General features: G+C 47.8%; 1 protein-coding gene across 1 annotated transcript in view; it reads right to left on the bottom strand.

The window, feature by feature from the left end:
• The window catches only part of ZNF697 (zinc finger protein 697), a 28,516-nt gene extending 25,110 nt beyond the window's left edge, over positions 1-3,406 (bottom strand). Inside the window, exon 1 of the mRNA XM_037135122.2 lies at positions 3,270-3,406. The gene's annotated coding sequence lies outside the window, so the exon portion shown is untranslated. The remainder of the gene's footprint in view (positions 1-3,269) is intronic.
• Positions 3,407-15,569: the final 12,163 nt, after the last annotated feature.

Genomic DNA, 15,569 nt, shown 5'->3' with positions numbered 1-15,569 from the left:
AATCACCAGACTGAGCAATGCATGTAAATTGTCTAATTCAATAGTTGTTCAAGGAATAGTAACTGCTGTCATCACATAAAAAGGAAGCATGAAAAATTGCCCAGTTGGAGGGGTGGCAAATGGCAATGCCTTGGGGTAGAGTTTAGAGTCTTATCTGTCTCTCATTTCCAAGTGCTGTATTTTAATCCTGGCAGATCACTGGGGGGAAGTAAGGAAGCGATGTGGCAGGTGCCAGTGGCTCAGTTCCACATAGCAGGACAGCCTCTGCAGTGCTGCTTTCTGGATAGCACATTGCACCTTCAGAACTGAGAGGTGTCACTTCTTTGGCCCAAGAGCATGAGAAGAGTCATTCATTGATTATCCACTTGGGGCTAATCCATCTTACACCCTGCTTACAGAGTTTGACATTTTAGACTGGCCAAGAACTTGCTCAAAATACTGCTAATGAATGTCTTTGCACCCGGCACTCCAATAGACCCTTTCAGGATCTCTGCGCCCAGAGCAGAAGGAAAAGCTCCAGTCTGTCATACACTAGATGCTTCAGGTGTGCAATTGCAATAAATCCTCATGGGTCTACAAGAAAGACTTTACAGAGAAGGAAGAAATCAGTTAAGATGTATGCATTCCTTCCGGTTTTTTCACGCACTCATTCCTTCATTCACTCGGTGTTTTCTACGTCTGAGCACCTGCTGGGTATAAAGCACACAGCACAGGAAGTCATTGCCCTCCAGGGGTTTAGTTTGAAGGGGAGAAAGATAAACACCTGTCACAAGGCAACCCAAAGATGTGTGTCACCCAGAGGATACGAGTGCCAGGAGGGTGGCAGTAATTCTGACTAGCCATCAGTCAGAATGCCAATGACCATCAGTTGGGAGGTCTTGGAAGTCTTCTCCAAGGGTGCTCCATCAGCTGGGCTCGGATTTGGAGAAAATAAGCAGGGACAGTGTCAGGAGCCCAACGTGCACGGAGTTCCACATGCCGGAGACCCTGGCAGAAGAACGCCTGCCACATCTGGGCATGGGGAGCTGTCTGCTGCAAAAATGGGCAGGTAACGTGGGGTAGCCAGGGGCCAGTGGAGGACAGAGGTGGGTGGGCACTGAATTGTGAAGAGTTGTGAATGCCAAACACAGGAGTTACCTTTGCTGGTTACATTTAACAATACAGTGTGTGCACTAAGAAACACTGGGGGTGGGGCAGGATCCTAGCTTTATCATCTTTCTCTGACTTTTACCCTTTCTCCTTTCCTTAACAGGACACTAGAAATTAAGTGTGTAGATCTGAAGGAAGCCCAAAGAGCTTTGGGGGGACAGGAAGACATGGGATGCAAAGCCATTAGCTTGAGTCACACAGCCTTCAGCGAGGTCACCTCGCCACTCCAGTTCAGCCGTAGCAACTGGTTTTTCTGTCATTCGTTTTCACTCACCCCTTTAATCCCAGTCAGTTTTGAAGGCTATCTATGTTTCCTTCCTGTAACGTACAGGGTAACCTGACTTTCCATTTACGAGTTTGGTTCACTCTGGTGCCATCTTGTCTTTGGGGCCCAACTGAACTGCTGACATCAGATTTTCTCCAACTATCACCTCTACCTCCAACACAGGGAGAGAAAGAGAGAGAGAGAGAGAGAAAGAGAGAGAGAGGAGGGGGGAGAGGGAGAGAGTAAGCCAGTAGGTTCCCACCGGAAATCATGTCCTGAATTCAGCACCTGTCCCCTCGATTCCGCAATCCCCATGCCCTCACGCCATTTCCCCCAACCCACTCTCTCACTTCAGATGCTTCGTCTCCCCTGGAGAAGCTTGTGGAGAATGCCTGTTGCCCCTACAAGCTGGGGGTACAGGGTTCAGAGGTCTGTGCCCTACCATCTTACCATGAGCCCTGGGTACTCCCGTGTTCCCACCGAGGTGGCTTTGTTGAAGGTTCATTTGGCTCTCAAAATGTATTCCACAATCCTCATATGCTTGCTTGTTAAGAAACTGGGGTGAACACTTGGGTAGAACAGTAACAATCACAGGGAAAGGGACAAGGGAGAAACGGAGGCCCCTTAGGCAAGTGAGTGGAGTTACAGCAGGGACACTTGGACCCTCTCACAGTCGCCCGCTCATCCATCACAGCTCCTTGGAGACCATTAACTTGCTAACCATTATCCAACCGCCTTTACCACACACTGTCCCACCGGAGGAGGGTAATGCCAAATGGAATGCAAGGTATTTGTGCTGCTCTTACAGGTAAAAGGACAAATAGGCCCGCTATTAGGGCGAGGCTGTATCACCAAATCGAGTCCAGCCTAGCGCTCGTGTAGCAAGGGGTGGGGTGATTCACTACGGGAGGTGGGGCAGGGGCAGTTAGGAAAAAGGGAAATCTTGTGGAGTCCCAGTGGGAGCGGTAATCGGATTCTGAATCCTGGCCATAATGTACACTGGCCGTAAGGAACTCTCGGCGCCCCGTGGCCGCGGCTCCCGGCTCAACCTCTAACCGCCCTCTCCTCCCAACCGGCGCTTCGCCGCACGCCTCCGCGCTCAGTCCTCAGCTCCGGCACTCTCCCTGGGTGAAGGCATCAGCTTCGCCCCACCACCCACCCGCCGGCAGACAGGGACCTCTGGCTCTGGGATGACTAAACAGCCACCCCTCCAGGGCGGCGGGCTGTTGCCCATCTCCCCCACCACCACCCATCCTTACTGTGCCATTCGACAGTCTGATGGCAGCCCAAGCCGCTGATCCAAGTCGGGCTAGAATGGAACGGAGGGAAAAAGGGAGAACACATTTCACAAGGACCCAAGAGGACGCGCCGCCCCTCCTCAGAGTCCCCCACCCCCACCCCTTCAGCTCCGAGTGGGGCTGGGGGCGCGGACAGACAGGCGCTGGGAGCGCAGTCCGTCCCGGTCTGCAGCTGCACACAAAGCCCTTCACCTTCTCCTCGCCTTCCAAGCTCCTCCCTGGGCTTCGTTGTTCCGAGGGTCTCGGATGCCCCCTTCGGTGGTCGGCGGGACGGTCCGACTCCCTCCCGTAGCGCTGCCCCCTCCCTCGCATCTCAGCCTCCTCCTCCCCGCCCCTCGCCACTGACCCCCGCGGGAGCTCATCCCGGGCTTGGGGGGCATGAGAGCACCCCCTGCGCCCCGAGGGAGCCGACAGGGGTCCAGTCTCCGAGGCACAACTTCAGCCAGCTGGTCCGCCACCCACTCCGGGAGCACACCCATCCCCACAGCTGTCGCATCGGGTGCAGATCAGCCCCAGCTCCTGACGACGGGGGAGCCCAGGCACAGGCACGCTCCTACCTGCGCGGCAGCGGGGCAGCCAGAAGCGAGGGCGCGGAGCGCCGGGCCCGAGCCCCGCGGCGCGGCTGCCCTTGTGCTGCGGCGGTGGCAGCTGCAGCGGCCGCTGGCTCGCCTGCACACTGGCCGGCTGCCCGGCTGACTCCTCGCCGGGGCTTCCTGTGGGGCTGGACAAAGGACGTTTCCTGGGAGGAGCAGGGGAACGCTCCCAGCATGCCTCGATTTGTAGTTCCCGGGGACTTCCTGCCACCACCGCAGCTGGTACCAGAAAGGGACACCCGGACTGGGGGAGCGGGGGGCCCCCCGCGTCCCTAAGCGCTCCGGGGAAGTGAACAGCGGGGAAGTGGCACCCTGGGCCCTGCCCCGCTGCTCTGGGGGCGCGGTCGCCCGGCAGGCGCTCGCGCTCTGCCCACAGGCGGCGGTCCCCTCCTTGGGGGCCTGCCGCTGAGCTGTCGCTTGGTGCGGGAAGACACTGCGGTGGAAAGGCCTTTTTTTTTTTTTAAAGAAAGGAGAAGTTTGGGATGGGTTCACTTTGGGTTGACGTGTTTTTAAAATAGATTTTCTTTTTCTTGTTCCTTTTTTTTTTTTTTTTTTTAACTGCCGGAATCCTGCCGGGGGCGGATTAAAGAACATGACCGCTCACGAGGAATTCAGGTTCCTTAAGATCTTGGCACTTTATCCTTAAAACCATAAGGGCTGATTGTTTCCAGATCCTGACCTGGCGACATTCCTCCCTCCGATGTTGGCCCTGTCCCAGGCATCTTTTCAAGAAAAGTAATTAAATTAAGAGGTCGGAAACAAACTGCATGAGTTAACAATAAGACGCGTTTTAAAAGCACACATACAGAAACAAAAACCTGTGCTGCTGAATTGGGAATGTGCTGGGCTTGCTGCTTCTCTCGCCCTTACTCACCTTCAGGACTCGGTTCCCTGGATGCTAACGCACAAACGCGGTAAGCGCCACCGTAAGCGCTTCAGCCTGGTGCGCGGGGGAGGGGATGTTAGGGAAGGAAGACATTGGCTGCAAGAGAGGAGCTCCACCTCCAGCCTATCAAGAGTCTATAACATCCTCCACAAATTCCTGTCTAATTATGGAACTACATACCCAGGCCCCTCGTGGGAAAAATCAAGGGAGGACCACATGGAGACTAAATGACTGGAAGCTGTGCTCTCACAAGGAGCTGCGAGAGGAGGTTCTAGAATCCTCTAAAACGCGTCTGTAGAGATAGGAGGTCGTACTTACTCGCCACACCCACTTGGCCTCTCCCGTTTCAAGTGCACACAAATTGGAACACTGGGGTGAGGGATTTAGTTACATTTAAAAAAAGTATATCCACTTTTCTGCCGTAGTTCCCGTTCTCCGGAGATCCTTAATTAACCACAGGGAGGAAATGGGGTAGGTTCATTTAGGGCGCAGAACCGAGGAGAAGCATGTCTTAGATGTGAGCACCTACCTCCCCGGAGTTCCTGTCGCCTGTCACCGTTGGCTGCTTACCTGGGTTCGTTATGCTGTGATCCCTGCGTTTTCCCTCCTAACTACTGCTCCTTAAAGGTTTGCAGCCTGGCAGCATTCTAGTAAAACTGCCCTTCACCTCTTAAAAAATTAAAACTAAAAATAAAAAAGAATTGATCATCCTTGGCAAATCCAGCAACCTCCTCTAGTGTTCAGTTTGAAAAGATGATACACTTGCGGGCAGCGTTCACCATTGTCTACATGCCCTTGCTGAAGGGATTGTTTGTCTTGCTTCCAGCACAGTCCCCTGTCCAACTGGAATTTCCAACTTCATCTCAAGATACCAAACCAGTCCCTTCCCTGTCGTCTCCAATCCAGGACAATTAGTTGCATCAACAACTATTTATTTCCCACTTACTCCATGCTAGTCACACCTGGGGTAGATACATGATAACACTCGACAGTAAGATTTTCAGGAGGAGCTATGAGCCATGTGTTGCTCTCCAGAAGTTCACATTCCACTCGGCATCACACAATCACCACGTAGTGTTTTAAGTGCTGTGACAAAGGCACATGCAGAGGCTTGTGCTCCCAGAAAGTGATGCTCTGTCCATTAACTCTCTCGTCCCAATGACAGCAGGAGGGGTACAGGAGTGGCCAGAGCAGGGGCCCAGAGGTGAGAAAATGCACCTCTTACATAGGGGACTTAGTGTAACGTTTGGTTGTGAAGGGGTGGTAGCTGGGAAGGAAGGAAGGTAGCTCTGAGGACGGGTGTTGCGTGTGGTTCTTACTTGCTTGGTTTTTACAATGAGAGCTCCTTCCTTGGGTATGTTTAAAAGCCCGTGGGAAAGGTCTGGGAGAGTGGCAGAAGGTGAAGACAGAGGAGAAGGAAAGGATTAGAGAGCAGGCACTCAACAAATACTTGCTGAACTAACTAATTCCTGCTACGCATCAGTGTCGAAGATGTTGAGATTGGGGTTAACAAGCTGCACATTCCCAGCTGAGACCAGACAGAAATGAATTCCTTTCTTCCTCCTCACGCACCCTCCCCGCCCTTCATGTCCTGGGGGAAGGTAATAGAAAAATATTCAAGAGGAAGCAGGAATGCGTCCCCCGAGGTCGGAGGATAGAGCCTTTTCCAATGGGTTCCAAAGGTGTACAGCAACTTCAGGAAAGTCTCAAGTTGGGAGCCTGTGGGTCTGGGTTGTATTTCATTTTGAAATCAAGCAAATATTTTACCCTTTTCTTTTTCTTCATTTCAAGGTAAAATAGATAAGATATTCTCATCCTCGCCTTTTCAAAGGGGAATTGACAGTTGAAAAAATAAGAACAATAAAGTCAATTTTATATACACTTAGATATATTCCAGGATTTAAAAAATATGTTCTATTAATAGTCCTATATTTATGGAGTATTGCTTTAATGATTATAGTATTATACTCAATGTTTGGAAGAATAATCTCCTGTAACTAAGCTTTTACTTCCATTTTCTCATCTACTTTCTCACATTCAAAAACTATTCTAATGTAAAATTTGTTTTACTAAAAATGAATATGAAACTATATACAAAATACTTTGAGGGACAAAGGAAAACAGAAGGGGAACTGACTGGGGCAGATTTGCCTACATTGTTTAAGCTCGTAAGTACAAGGGGGACATCTGTTGTTTTTCTCACCTTAACAGGCATCCATCTCCCATTTTTTGGTAACAATGTCTTTGGGGAAACAACCTCTTTCCCACCACAATGTCTTCCCATCACAATGTCTTTGTGACTTAGGGGGGCGGGGGCGAGCCTGTCTCTACCTCCATTTCAGTGGTGGGCACGTGATCAACACCTGTCAGTGAAGCTATGCCGTTGTGGTACAAAGGATACGCTACTTAGAGGAAAGAGAGATGAGAAAAAGTGTGTGTGTGTGTGAGAGAGAGAGAGAGAGAGAAAACATATGCACAAGCAAACCCTTATGATACTGTTGGATCATGCCTGAAGCCAAACACCACCAGACTTTTAGTTGCTTGAGCCAAAAACATTCCCTTTGGGCTGAAGCTATTTCGAATTCTATCTCCTGCTTCCCAGAGTGTTCCCCGTGCTGGCACGGGGTGTTGCCGTGCACGTCCCTCACTGCGCAGTTCCTACGGTAAGGGAGGGTGAGAAGGAACGGAGTCTCAGACCCCAGCGTTTCCATTTCCAGAGTGGCATTTGAGAAATCTTGATTGGTGAATGTCGGGATTTCAGAAGGTTTGGGCTACGTGTAGTTTTCATGAATGTTCTCCAGAAAGAGACCTGCTGATGTGGGAACAGGCCTGTGCAGAAGAGAGGAGTAAGAAATGGCATCCCGGGTCTGAAGTATTTCCCCCCCGAATTCCTCAGACAAATCCAAACGGTCCGGAGTCGGGTGTACTGCGCCATGCCAGGTTGGAAAAATGAACTTCTCTGCCTTTTGCAGAGTGACAGCGAAGGCTCATGGGTGGAAAACGGACACTGGAAAGACCAGGGTCGCACCGAACTCCTCCTGCTGTGCCTTCCCTGCCAGAGGGAGGGAAGAATTAACCCCGTTTTAAGTAGGGTAGACACATAATTTATCATCCAACATGGGACAATTTTGAGGGACTAGGGGTGTTGTTAATAATTGCACCTGATGGATGGCTCTAAAACAGGTCACCCTAATTGAAAGAGCTATTCACCAGGACACAGCTGTGCCTGGAGAGGCCGACCCATTAGCCCTCCTCACCCCCAGATGATTGTTTCTCGGGTCCCAAGTGGAGGTCAAGATGGCCACCCTCAGGCCTTTCCTGACAAGGCAGAAACCCCCCTGGCCAGGCTTCTGGAGCGGAAATGAACTTCACACATCTGAACTGCACTAGCAAGTGGATGAGCACCTAAGGTCAGTTCCCAGAGGGCGACCCTTCCCAATTCCCAATGCAGTTGTGGTCCTGCAGGAAAATAGGCAACAGGAATAGTCATCATGTGAGTTAAAGTGGAAGGAAATAGCTAAACTGGCCACAGAACTCAGTTCCCCAAGGAGCAGGTAATTCTTGCCATTTCTGATTAGCAGAACTGAACACATCCCATGGGACAGTCCCCCTGCTTATCATTGCCCCTTTCCTTTGCTGTCAGGCGGGAGTTACCCTTGCTTCCCTCTGCAGTCTTCCAACTGCCTGTGTGGGGAGCAGTGGAACTTGTAGTTCAGTCATCCACGGTCAGAAAGGGGGAGGGAGCATCATTTCACGTCCTGGCCTAGGAGCTAGACACAAAGTACGGCTCCTTCTCTTTGGGGTTTGGGTGAACACACTTTCACCCGTGTGTAGAATAATTGCATGCTTTTAAGGGGGGACATTTTTAAAACGGTGTATGGAAGTGGGTGAATTGCAGCTCAGGGCTGTTCTTTATTTAATGGCTCAGCACGTATTCCCACTTCTTGGAACAAAACCTAACTCAGCTTCTGAGCAACCCTCCCCAACCTCGGTCTTGTCTGGAAGAGGCTGCCACCCTCCCCTCCTCCCGCCTCCCTCCTCCTCCAGCTCCAGGACTAGGTCTGTAACCCTGGCCTCCCAGAGTCAGCGCTGCCATGAGGGTGCCTGGACCTCGAGTCTGTTCCTTGGAGGGCACACTACACAGAAGCTGAGGCCAGAGAAGCTCACTTTCTTTGTTGCACTTGTTCTTTGGAAAGACAACGTACATCTGAAGAGGCGGGTGGTGCAGGCTAAATGTGGAGTTAAAACAGAAAAGAAGAGCAGAGGGAAGAAGTGAGAAATAGAGAGGTTTATTCGAGGTCTTCAGTTCAGCTGTGTCTGATCTACTCCTGCACTTTTCAGTTATGTGAATAATTAAAGCTCCCACCACCACAATTCCGTTTCTTGATGTATTTGCTTGACTTGGATGTCTGCCTATTTCAACACAAGTAGTTCCAACAAAACTGAGAGATTTTGTACGTTTTGCAGTGTTTCTCCTGGTGAAGACACTGGAGACAGATGGTGAGGAGGACGAGACAGAGACCCATCTGGACAACACTGTCGGTGAAGAGCCCTTTCCCTGCATGGACTCTGATTGTTTCCGGTGCCAGCACTCTAACTCTGGCTGGTTGTGATCATGTGTGACGAACTGCACCTTCCGGGGTGGAAATGACACTGACGCCTCGCTCGCGCGTGCCTGACCTTTGGGAGAACTCGGCCATGACTTCTACCCTTGGATTGGCTCTTTTGCTTTAAAAGTTTTTCAACCCTTAAAGTTACTGGGTAGCTTGTTTCATTTATTAGTAAGTAAGGTAGTGATTTTCAACCGGTGTGCCACAAGAACTTTTAAAACATGCAACAGTTGACTATTTAGTCAGGGGTACTGACCTCTTTTTCCTGAGATTGTTAGATAAAATAATAACAATAGACAGCACAACAATAGCCATCTGGTATGAATGAATCAAAATTATACCTATTTTTTGTGAGATCAGCAAAAAATAACATGTTTTTTGGTGTGTGGCAGAATTTTAGCAATTAGTTTATGTGTGCCACGAGATAAAAAAGGTTGAGAATCGCTGAGGTAAGGTAAAGCTTAGTTTTCTTGGTGTTATGTGTTGTTTTGTTTTCTGGTGGCATTTGGCTTCTTCCTTTAAGTCTCAAAGCTTGTAGTCCCACATCAGAGATGTCCCTCCTCCGCCGACCAGAGGAAAAGAAAATCTAACTCCAGTCCCATCCTCTTGGAGAGTAGCTCCTTTGTCGCTTCCTCGTAGAGAGAGACCTTCTCTGGCCGCTGGCTCTAAAGTAGCCTCCCCTTTTCCGCTCCTCTTAGTTTTCTTCACATTTGCAACACTTTACCCTTTGTTTTCCTGTGTTTTGTTTCTTCACTGCAACTAGCACTGAACTCCCCAGAGTGAGGTCTGTGTCTGTTTTAGTCATCGTTTTGTCCCAAGAGTCTAGCATAGTACTCGGCTTTTATAGTGGGAATTCAGAAGATGGTTGTTGAATACATTTCATAAAGGAACATTTTTAAGAGAGGAGCATCATGCTAACTTGTGGGCAACTTCCCTTGGATACACTTTTTAAAAAGTAAACTTTTTATTCAAGTATAGTGTGTTAACCAGAGAAAAGATTCAGGCTGTGATAAACAATAAACAGCATTTATTTGAGCAACGGATTGCGATCCGAGAGACACAAATTCAGGTAGCAGCAACCCAAACTCTGGTCTGGGAAAGAACAAAACAAGACAGAGTTCATAAAGGAAAAAAAAAAACCCCACACACAAGGGTATAATACTTTCATGCAAATAAGGATTGCTGGCCAGGTTAACAGGCATTGGTTGGTTCTAATATGCAAACAAGGGAAGTGAGAACCATAAGGAAGTCCATACATGTCCACATGGCAGCTGTCCCGGGACCATTATGGCTCAGCATCCTGAGCTGAGCAACAGGTTGGCCATTTGACAGCAGTTCTGAGGACTCAGACACAAGATGTGCAGGGGCATCATCCCTAATGTGTTAGTGGCTCTCTTAGCACTGCTTACTCCATTTTATTTTCTCCCATTAGCAATGTAAAAGTAACTATTTCATTCAAGTATAATGTATTTGGATACTGAATGTCATAATCCCTAGAGGAGAGTTTGGGGAAGGAGAAAGTGAGAATGTTTCCCATCTGCTCAAAGGCCGCAGAGGGACTCGAAGGAGATTTTTCTTTGGGATTAGCTGGGCACTTGCTCTAAAACCGCCTGCCTCCTGCAAACCGCACCCCTTGCCCTAGCACAAGACTTTGTGTCCTTGCAGGGTTTCGAAGAACCTGGAACTTCCTATCCCGTAAGGATGAGGGGAAGGGGAAATAATTTATGAATCATAGAAAAAAATTACATAATATAAGCCAAGGTATACATTTCACTCAACTCTGTACTCCAAAGTCTAGAAAAATATTTAGTTTCCTCAAAGAGGAAACCAAATATGAGATGGATTGACTTCACAAAGGAAGCTGTAAGCATGAGTCTACAGGACATTGTGGGCATCACTCATTCATAGGATCGCCGGGAGTTGGAGCCAACTCAACAAGAGGTAACACACAAGCTTTTGAATAAATCGGCGTCTGACTAATGCAGAAACTTCAGATGTCCTCTCTCGAAGATTAGAAGCAGGTAAGGATGCCCAGTACCACTGCTTCTCTTTGACTCGGAAATCTGTGCCATGCCAGGAAGGGAAGAAATCAAAGGTATAAACATTCAAAATGAAAATGCAAAACTGTTATTTGCAGATGATCATCTACATGAAACTTATGATAAACCAGGAACCATCTATTTAATATTATTATTTACATTCACAAATACTCTTTCTTTCACAAATAAAATAAGACTCTGAGAAGCTACATTTACCCCAGATTGTTCAAAAATAGCCTCAGAGGCTGAATATAAATCCATGAGGCCAGAAGAAAGAATAAGAACATTCAGAGTGAAAGTGTGAAGGGTCGAACCAGGAAGTGCCTGCCATCCACCCCATCCATCCATCCACCATTCATTCACAGTTGGACCCTTGCGGTGTTAGTGCACACCTGCACACCAAACGCGCACAGCGCTTGGTGCTGGGGACACCTCAATGGAAGACATAGACCCTGATCCCAGTCTGGCAGAAGAAGGATAACCATGTTCGAAGGTAACATTGTGACTGAGTTTGCACAGCAAGCAGTCAGGGCACAGAAGAAATTGGGGTTGTCAGAGAGTGCTTCCCAGTGGTGAGACCCGAGCTGAATCTTGAAGAATTGGAGCTGAGCATGTCAAATGAGAACAAAGACCCCAGATGCTACAGGGGTGGGGGTGAGGTGGGGTGCTTGCTCTGAGTGACAGTGACTGAGAAGAGAGGAGTAGGTGCGGGCCAAGGTCCTGAATGACATTGGGAGCCCTGCTCACAAAGGAGTGTGCACAGTGGACACAGCACTGGGTAGTGAGACACAGACTGGAAAAGGAAGGATCTGTTCTGGCAAACAGGCTGAAAAGAGAGTGACTCAGTCCTTACTGGTTGAATGAGGGAGGGGAACTAAACCGCTTTTTTTTTTTTTTTACTGTAAAAAAAACACTCAGCAGCATCAATTACCATTTCCATCGGCATGGTGGTTTCCCTGTAATTTACCACGTCACAGCTGTTCTGTGGTGTTACCAGAATGTAATCCTATTTTGAATCAGATAGCGTTAGCACCAGGCGGAGGTGACTAATACCCCCCACCTACTCACATTGTGGCTTCATCACTGGGTTTATCATCTCCAATCAAACTGGAGGATTCCCCAATACCGTTTCCATGAAGTAGCAGAAAAGGTAAATCCATTTATTCAATCAATATTCACAGAACATTTTCAGTGCTAAGATAGAGGGTGAATTAAATGCGGTTCCTATTCCCAAGGAGCTGATGGGCACCAGTTGGCCCATGGATCATACTTAATAACATCGGAATCAACAGACTTAATACTACATGCCTACGCTTATTCTATGTGCTTCTGCATATGGACCCTTCATCATCTGAGACTCCGCAGCCCTGCGAGGCAAGTTGCAGGAGGCAGCAGGGTCCGTGCCCTTGCCCCCTTCACCTTAGCAGTCTAGTGACAATCTAGTGTGATAAATGATACAGTGCAGACATGTCGCATTGGAAAAATATTCAGGGCATTCCTGGCCCCTCATTCAGTGTCTTAGAAAACATTTCCTAAGAAACATGGTCAAGCTGAGCCTGGAGGAAGGAGCAGGAACTACCCAGGTGACTGAGGAGGGGAAAGAGGTGACTTGGGGTTGAAGGAATCTTAGGTACCAAGGAAGCCCCTGAGTCTGGAAATGACTCAGTCCCCACTGCACATGGCATGTTGAGAAGCCCAAATGAGGCCAGGGCGAGGGCATGGAGGGAGGGTGGGGAGGAGGAGAAGTTGGCTCTTAATGTTTCAGTGCTAGAAGAAATCACACAGACAAGGCAGTGGGACTAAATTCCAGAAAATCCTGAGTGTAAATATTACCTTTCAAGGCATGATGACCTTTCCCCTTCAAGCCAAAATAAAAATGTTTTTGGATTCATGGACTCATTAAAAAGTATTTTCGTTAGAAAAGTATTTTTTATTAATTGCATGGAGTTATATACTTAACCATCTTTGTCAAAAGGAGTAAATTTGCTTTCAGTTGTAGAACTACCCCATAAATCAGTTACTACTTATTGAAGTGTCTTGCTTATACTCAACATCTGTTCATCGAGAACCTACTATCAATGTCAGGCCTCGTATGACACAAGAGGACAAATATGTTTGTACTATGCATATTTCAGTAAATCCTAAATATCTCAGAAAGTCTAAAAGCATGGTTTTCATACTCTGGACCTGAAAAAAATGGTGGCTATTTTATTAGCAAAATGGGCTTATTAAGGAGTAGCAAAGCCTTCTAACTTGGGACAACAGCTATAGCAAAAGCCATAGGCAAGTCCTACGAAGAGAGGGACGTTGTTTTATGGCGAGAAGGAGGAAGCTGGAAGGGGTTGTTTTGGAAGGTTTGGAAGGTCCCCTGGAGAGAAGTGACAGGTCCAGCAGACGGCAGTTGCTCATTGGCTGAGCTGCTGTTAGAGACGCAATGTCCATCTCTTCCGGTTGAGGACTGTAACTGATGATTCTTTCCTGTTGACCTTTTGTCTGTCACTGACAATTCTTCCTGTCACTTATGCAGCAGTACTGTATGGGAACTCCCCTTTGTGGCCTCCCAACTCCGCTTTAGTAAGGTTTCCCTTCATTAGTTTTTGTAATACTTATAGAATATACAAGTATTCACCCCATTTTACAGATGGAGACACTGGAGAGGTCAAGTGATTTACCCAAATTCACACATCCCGACGCAGCGTGGTGTTGGATCACACACAACCGGGCCATTGCTCTGTCCCATAAACACCCTGCTCCCTTAGAGATTCTGAACTGTGGGTGCAAAGAAGGGTCTCACAAGCAGTTGGAGGTGCTGTAAGTCGGGGTTCTCCCGGGACGCTCCTTTACCGATTTAACATTCTCCCCCTCTCCAGCCTACTTTGTCCGATTTACAAAAACGTCTTTACATTCATATCTCACGTGAGCTTCACGTGGCCCTGGGGCACCGGTGGCAAACACCAGGCCTGCAGGCTAATCCGGCCTCCACCTTGTTTTACCCTCCCAGCGGCAGCACCGAGCTCTCACCTAACTGTTAAGGAGTAGTTACATTTACACAGTCCTAAAGTTACATTTGGCCCTCTGAAGGCAACCTTGAGGTTGATGTGGCCCCCGGTGAAAGTGAGCTGGACACCCCTGCCCTGTGGTGTGGACTCTGCAGGTAATAATACCCCCTTGCCGAGGAGGAAGCTGAGCGTGGGAGTCTCAGCGACCTGAGCTGGGTTACCAAGTCCGAGTCAGAAGGGCAGGGACAGCTGCCCCAGGCTGCAGCCCGGCGACGCCTAAAACATCCCAGGAATCCGTCAGAGATTCCACACCATTGAACTCAGGCCGCTACCGACACTGGCGGACGCAAATGATGGACGCACGTTGGTTCCGTCCCCATTCGAGAAGGAAGTGTGTGTGCTCAGGCAGAAACGTAAAACACTCCTAGGGCTGCCCGGCCGCCTCGGCTGGGATTTTCTGTGACATACAGATGCACGTCTCTGGGTGTAACAGAGTCCTGTCTCAGTCCCAAGAAACACTGAAGTTGGAGGCTGCATTCTGAGACCAAACAGTGTGTGATGCAGCACAGGGAATAAGAGACTTTTATTTTTTTTTTTTTCATTTTTTAAAAAATTTTTTTTTTTTTTTGGTTTTAAAAATATCACTTTCGATCCCTTTAATACCCCCCCATGAAGAAGTCATCTGCTTGGAAATAAAAACTAAAGGAAGAACAAAAATTAGAAATGGAGTATATGTTTTATTGATAGGAGAGCCAGTAAATAAATAAAGTAAAGTTGAAAATATATTCATATTATACATTATATTTCTCTCTATGAAGAAATTTATCAGTACTGGGGTGTGCGCTGGGCTGAGAATAAAATACAAAAACTGTACTTGAACAACAAATAAATAAAATTAAAAAAATAAAAATTAAAAAAAGAAATTTATCAATAAAGTATTTAGATAAAAAGTAAAAGTCACTCTTTGCATAACACTGGTGGTCTTAACTACCCTTTCAGTGATTTAAGAAAAATATTTTTTCCTAGGAAATGTATTTGGAATAAGGATGTGTAACTACATCCAAGGAAGTTATCTCTGTCCTTGATGAGTGTCAGTGACTGATGCTTTCCAGCTGTGAGTTCTGGGAAGGCTGCAAGACAAAAGACAATCCCAAATAAGTAAGTAAAACACTGTTATAATTTATGCATATAATAAATATTTTATTTGAGCATAAAGAGAGACTTTATTTTTATTAATGGAAATAACTATCGATTTTCCCTACCACTCCCTGTTAGAGAATATTAATTTAAAACGACAACAAATTAACTGGAGTCTGGGTTCTGCTCCATGAGACCCCGATTCACTGGCCGAGCCTCGGTTTTTTCACTACCATTGTTTTTTATTTAACTCTAAATTCTTTGCTTCTTTCATGATCGTGTTTTCCCGCCCTTGTGAATGCCTAGCGCGCTGGTAGCCTGCGCCACAAAACACTCACATTTTATTTTATACTCTTTCCGTTGGTTCATGGGCATCTGGTGCAGATTGTTGGTTCTGTCTCCCCAACTAGACTTGGAGCATCTCGGGGCAGGAATCTCTGGTTGTTGTGTGCATCCTCCCCTGCCCCGCACTGAGTGTCCTCGGTTCCCTGTGTGCAGGGGAAGCTCGCAAACCCCTGGAAAATTGCTACGTTCCCCTTTCTCTTCCGGGGAACTCACAGGAACCACACAGCAGCCCACGCACACAGGACTCA

The sequence above is a fragment of the Artibeus jamaicensis genome, unplaced genomic scaffold, assembly GCF_021234435.1.
Source record: "Artibeus jamaicensis isolate MK-2021 breed Jamaican fruit bat unplaced genomic scaffold, CSHL_Jam_final scaffold_1689, whole genome shotgun sequence".
Classification (NCBI taxonomy): domain Eukaryota; kingdom Metazoa; phylum Chordata; class Mammalia; order Chiroptera; family Phyllostomidae; genus Artibeus; species Artibeus jamaicensis.
This window is presented reverse-complemented; position numbering and strand designations above follow the sequence as displayed.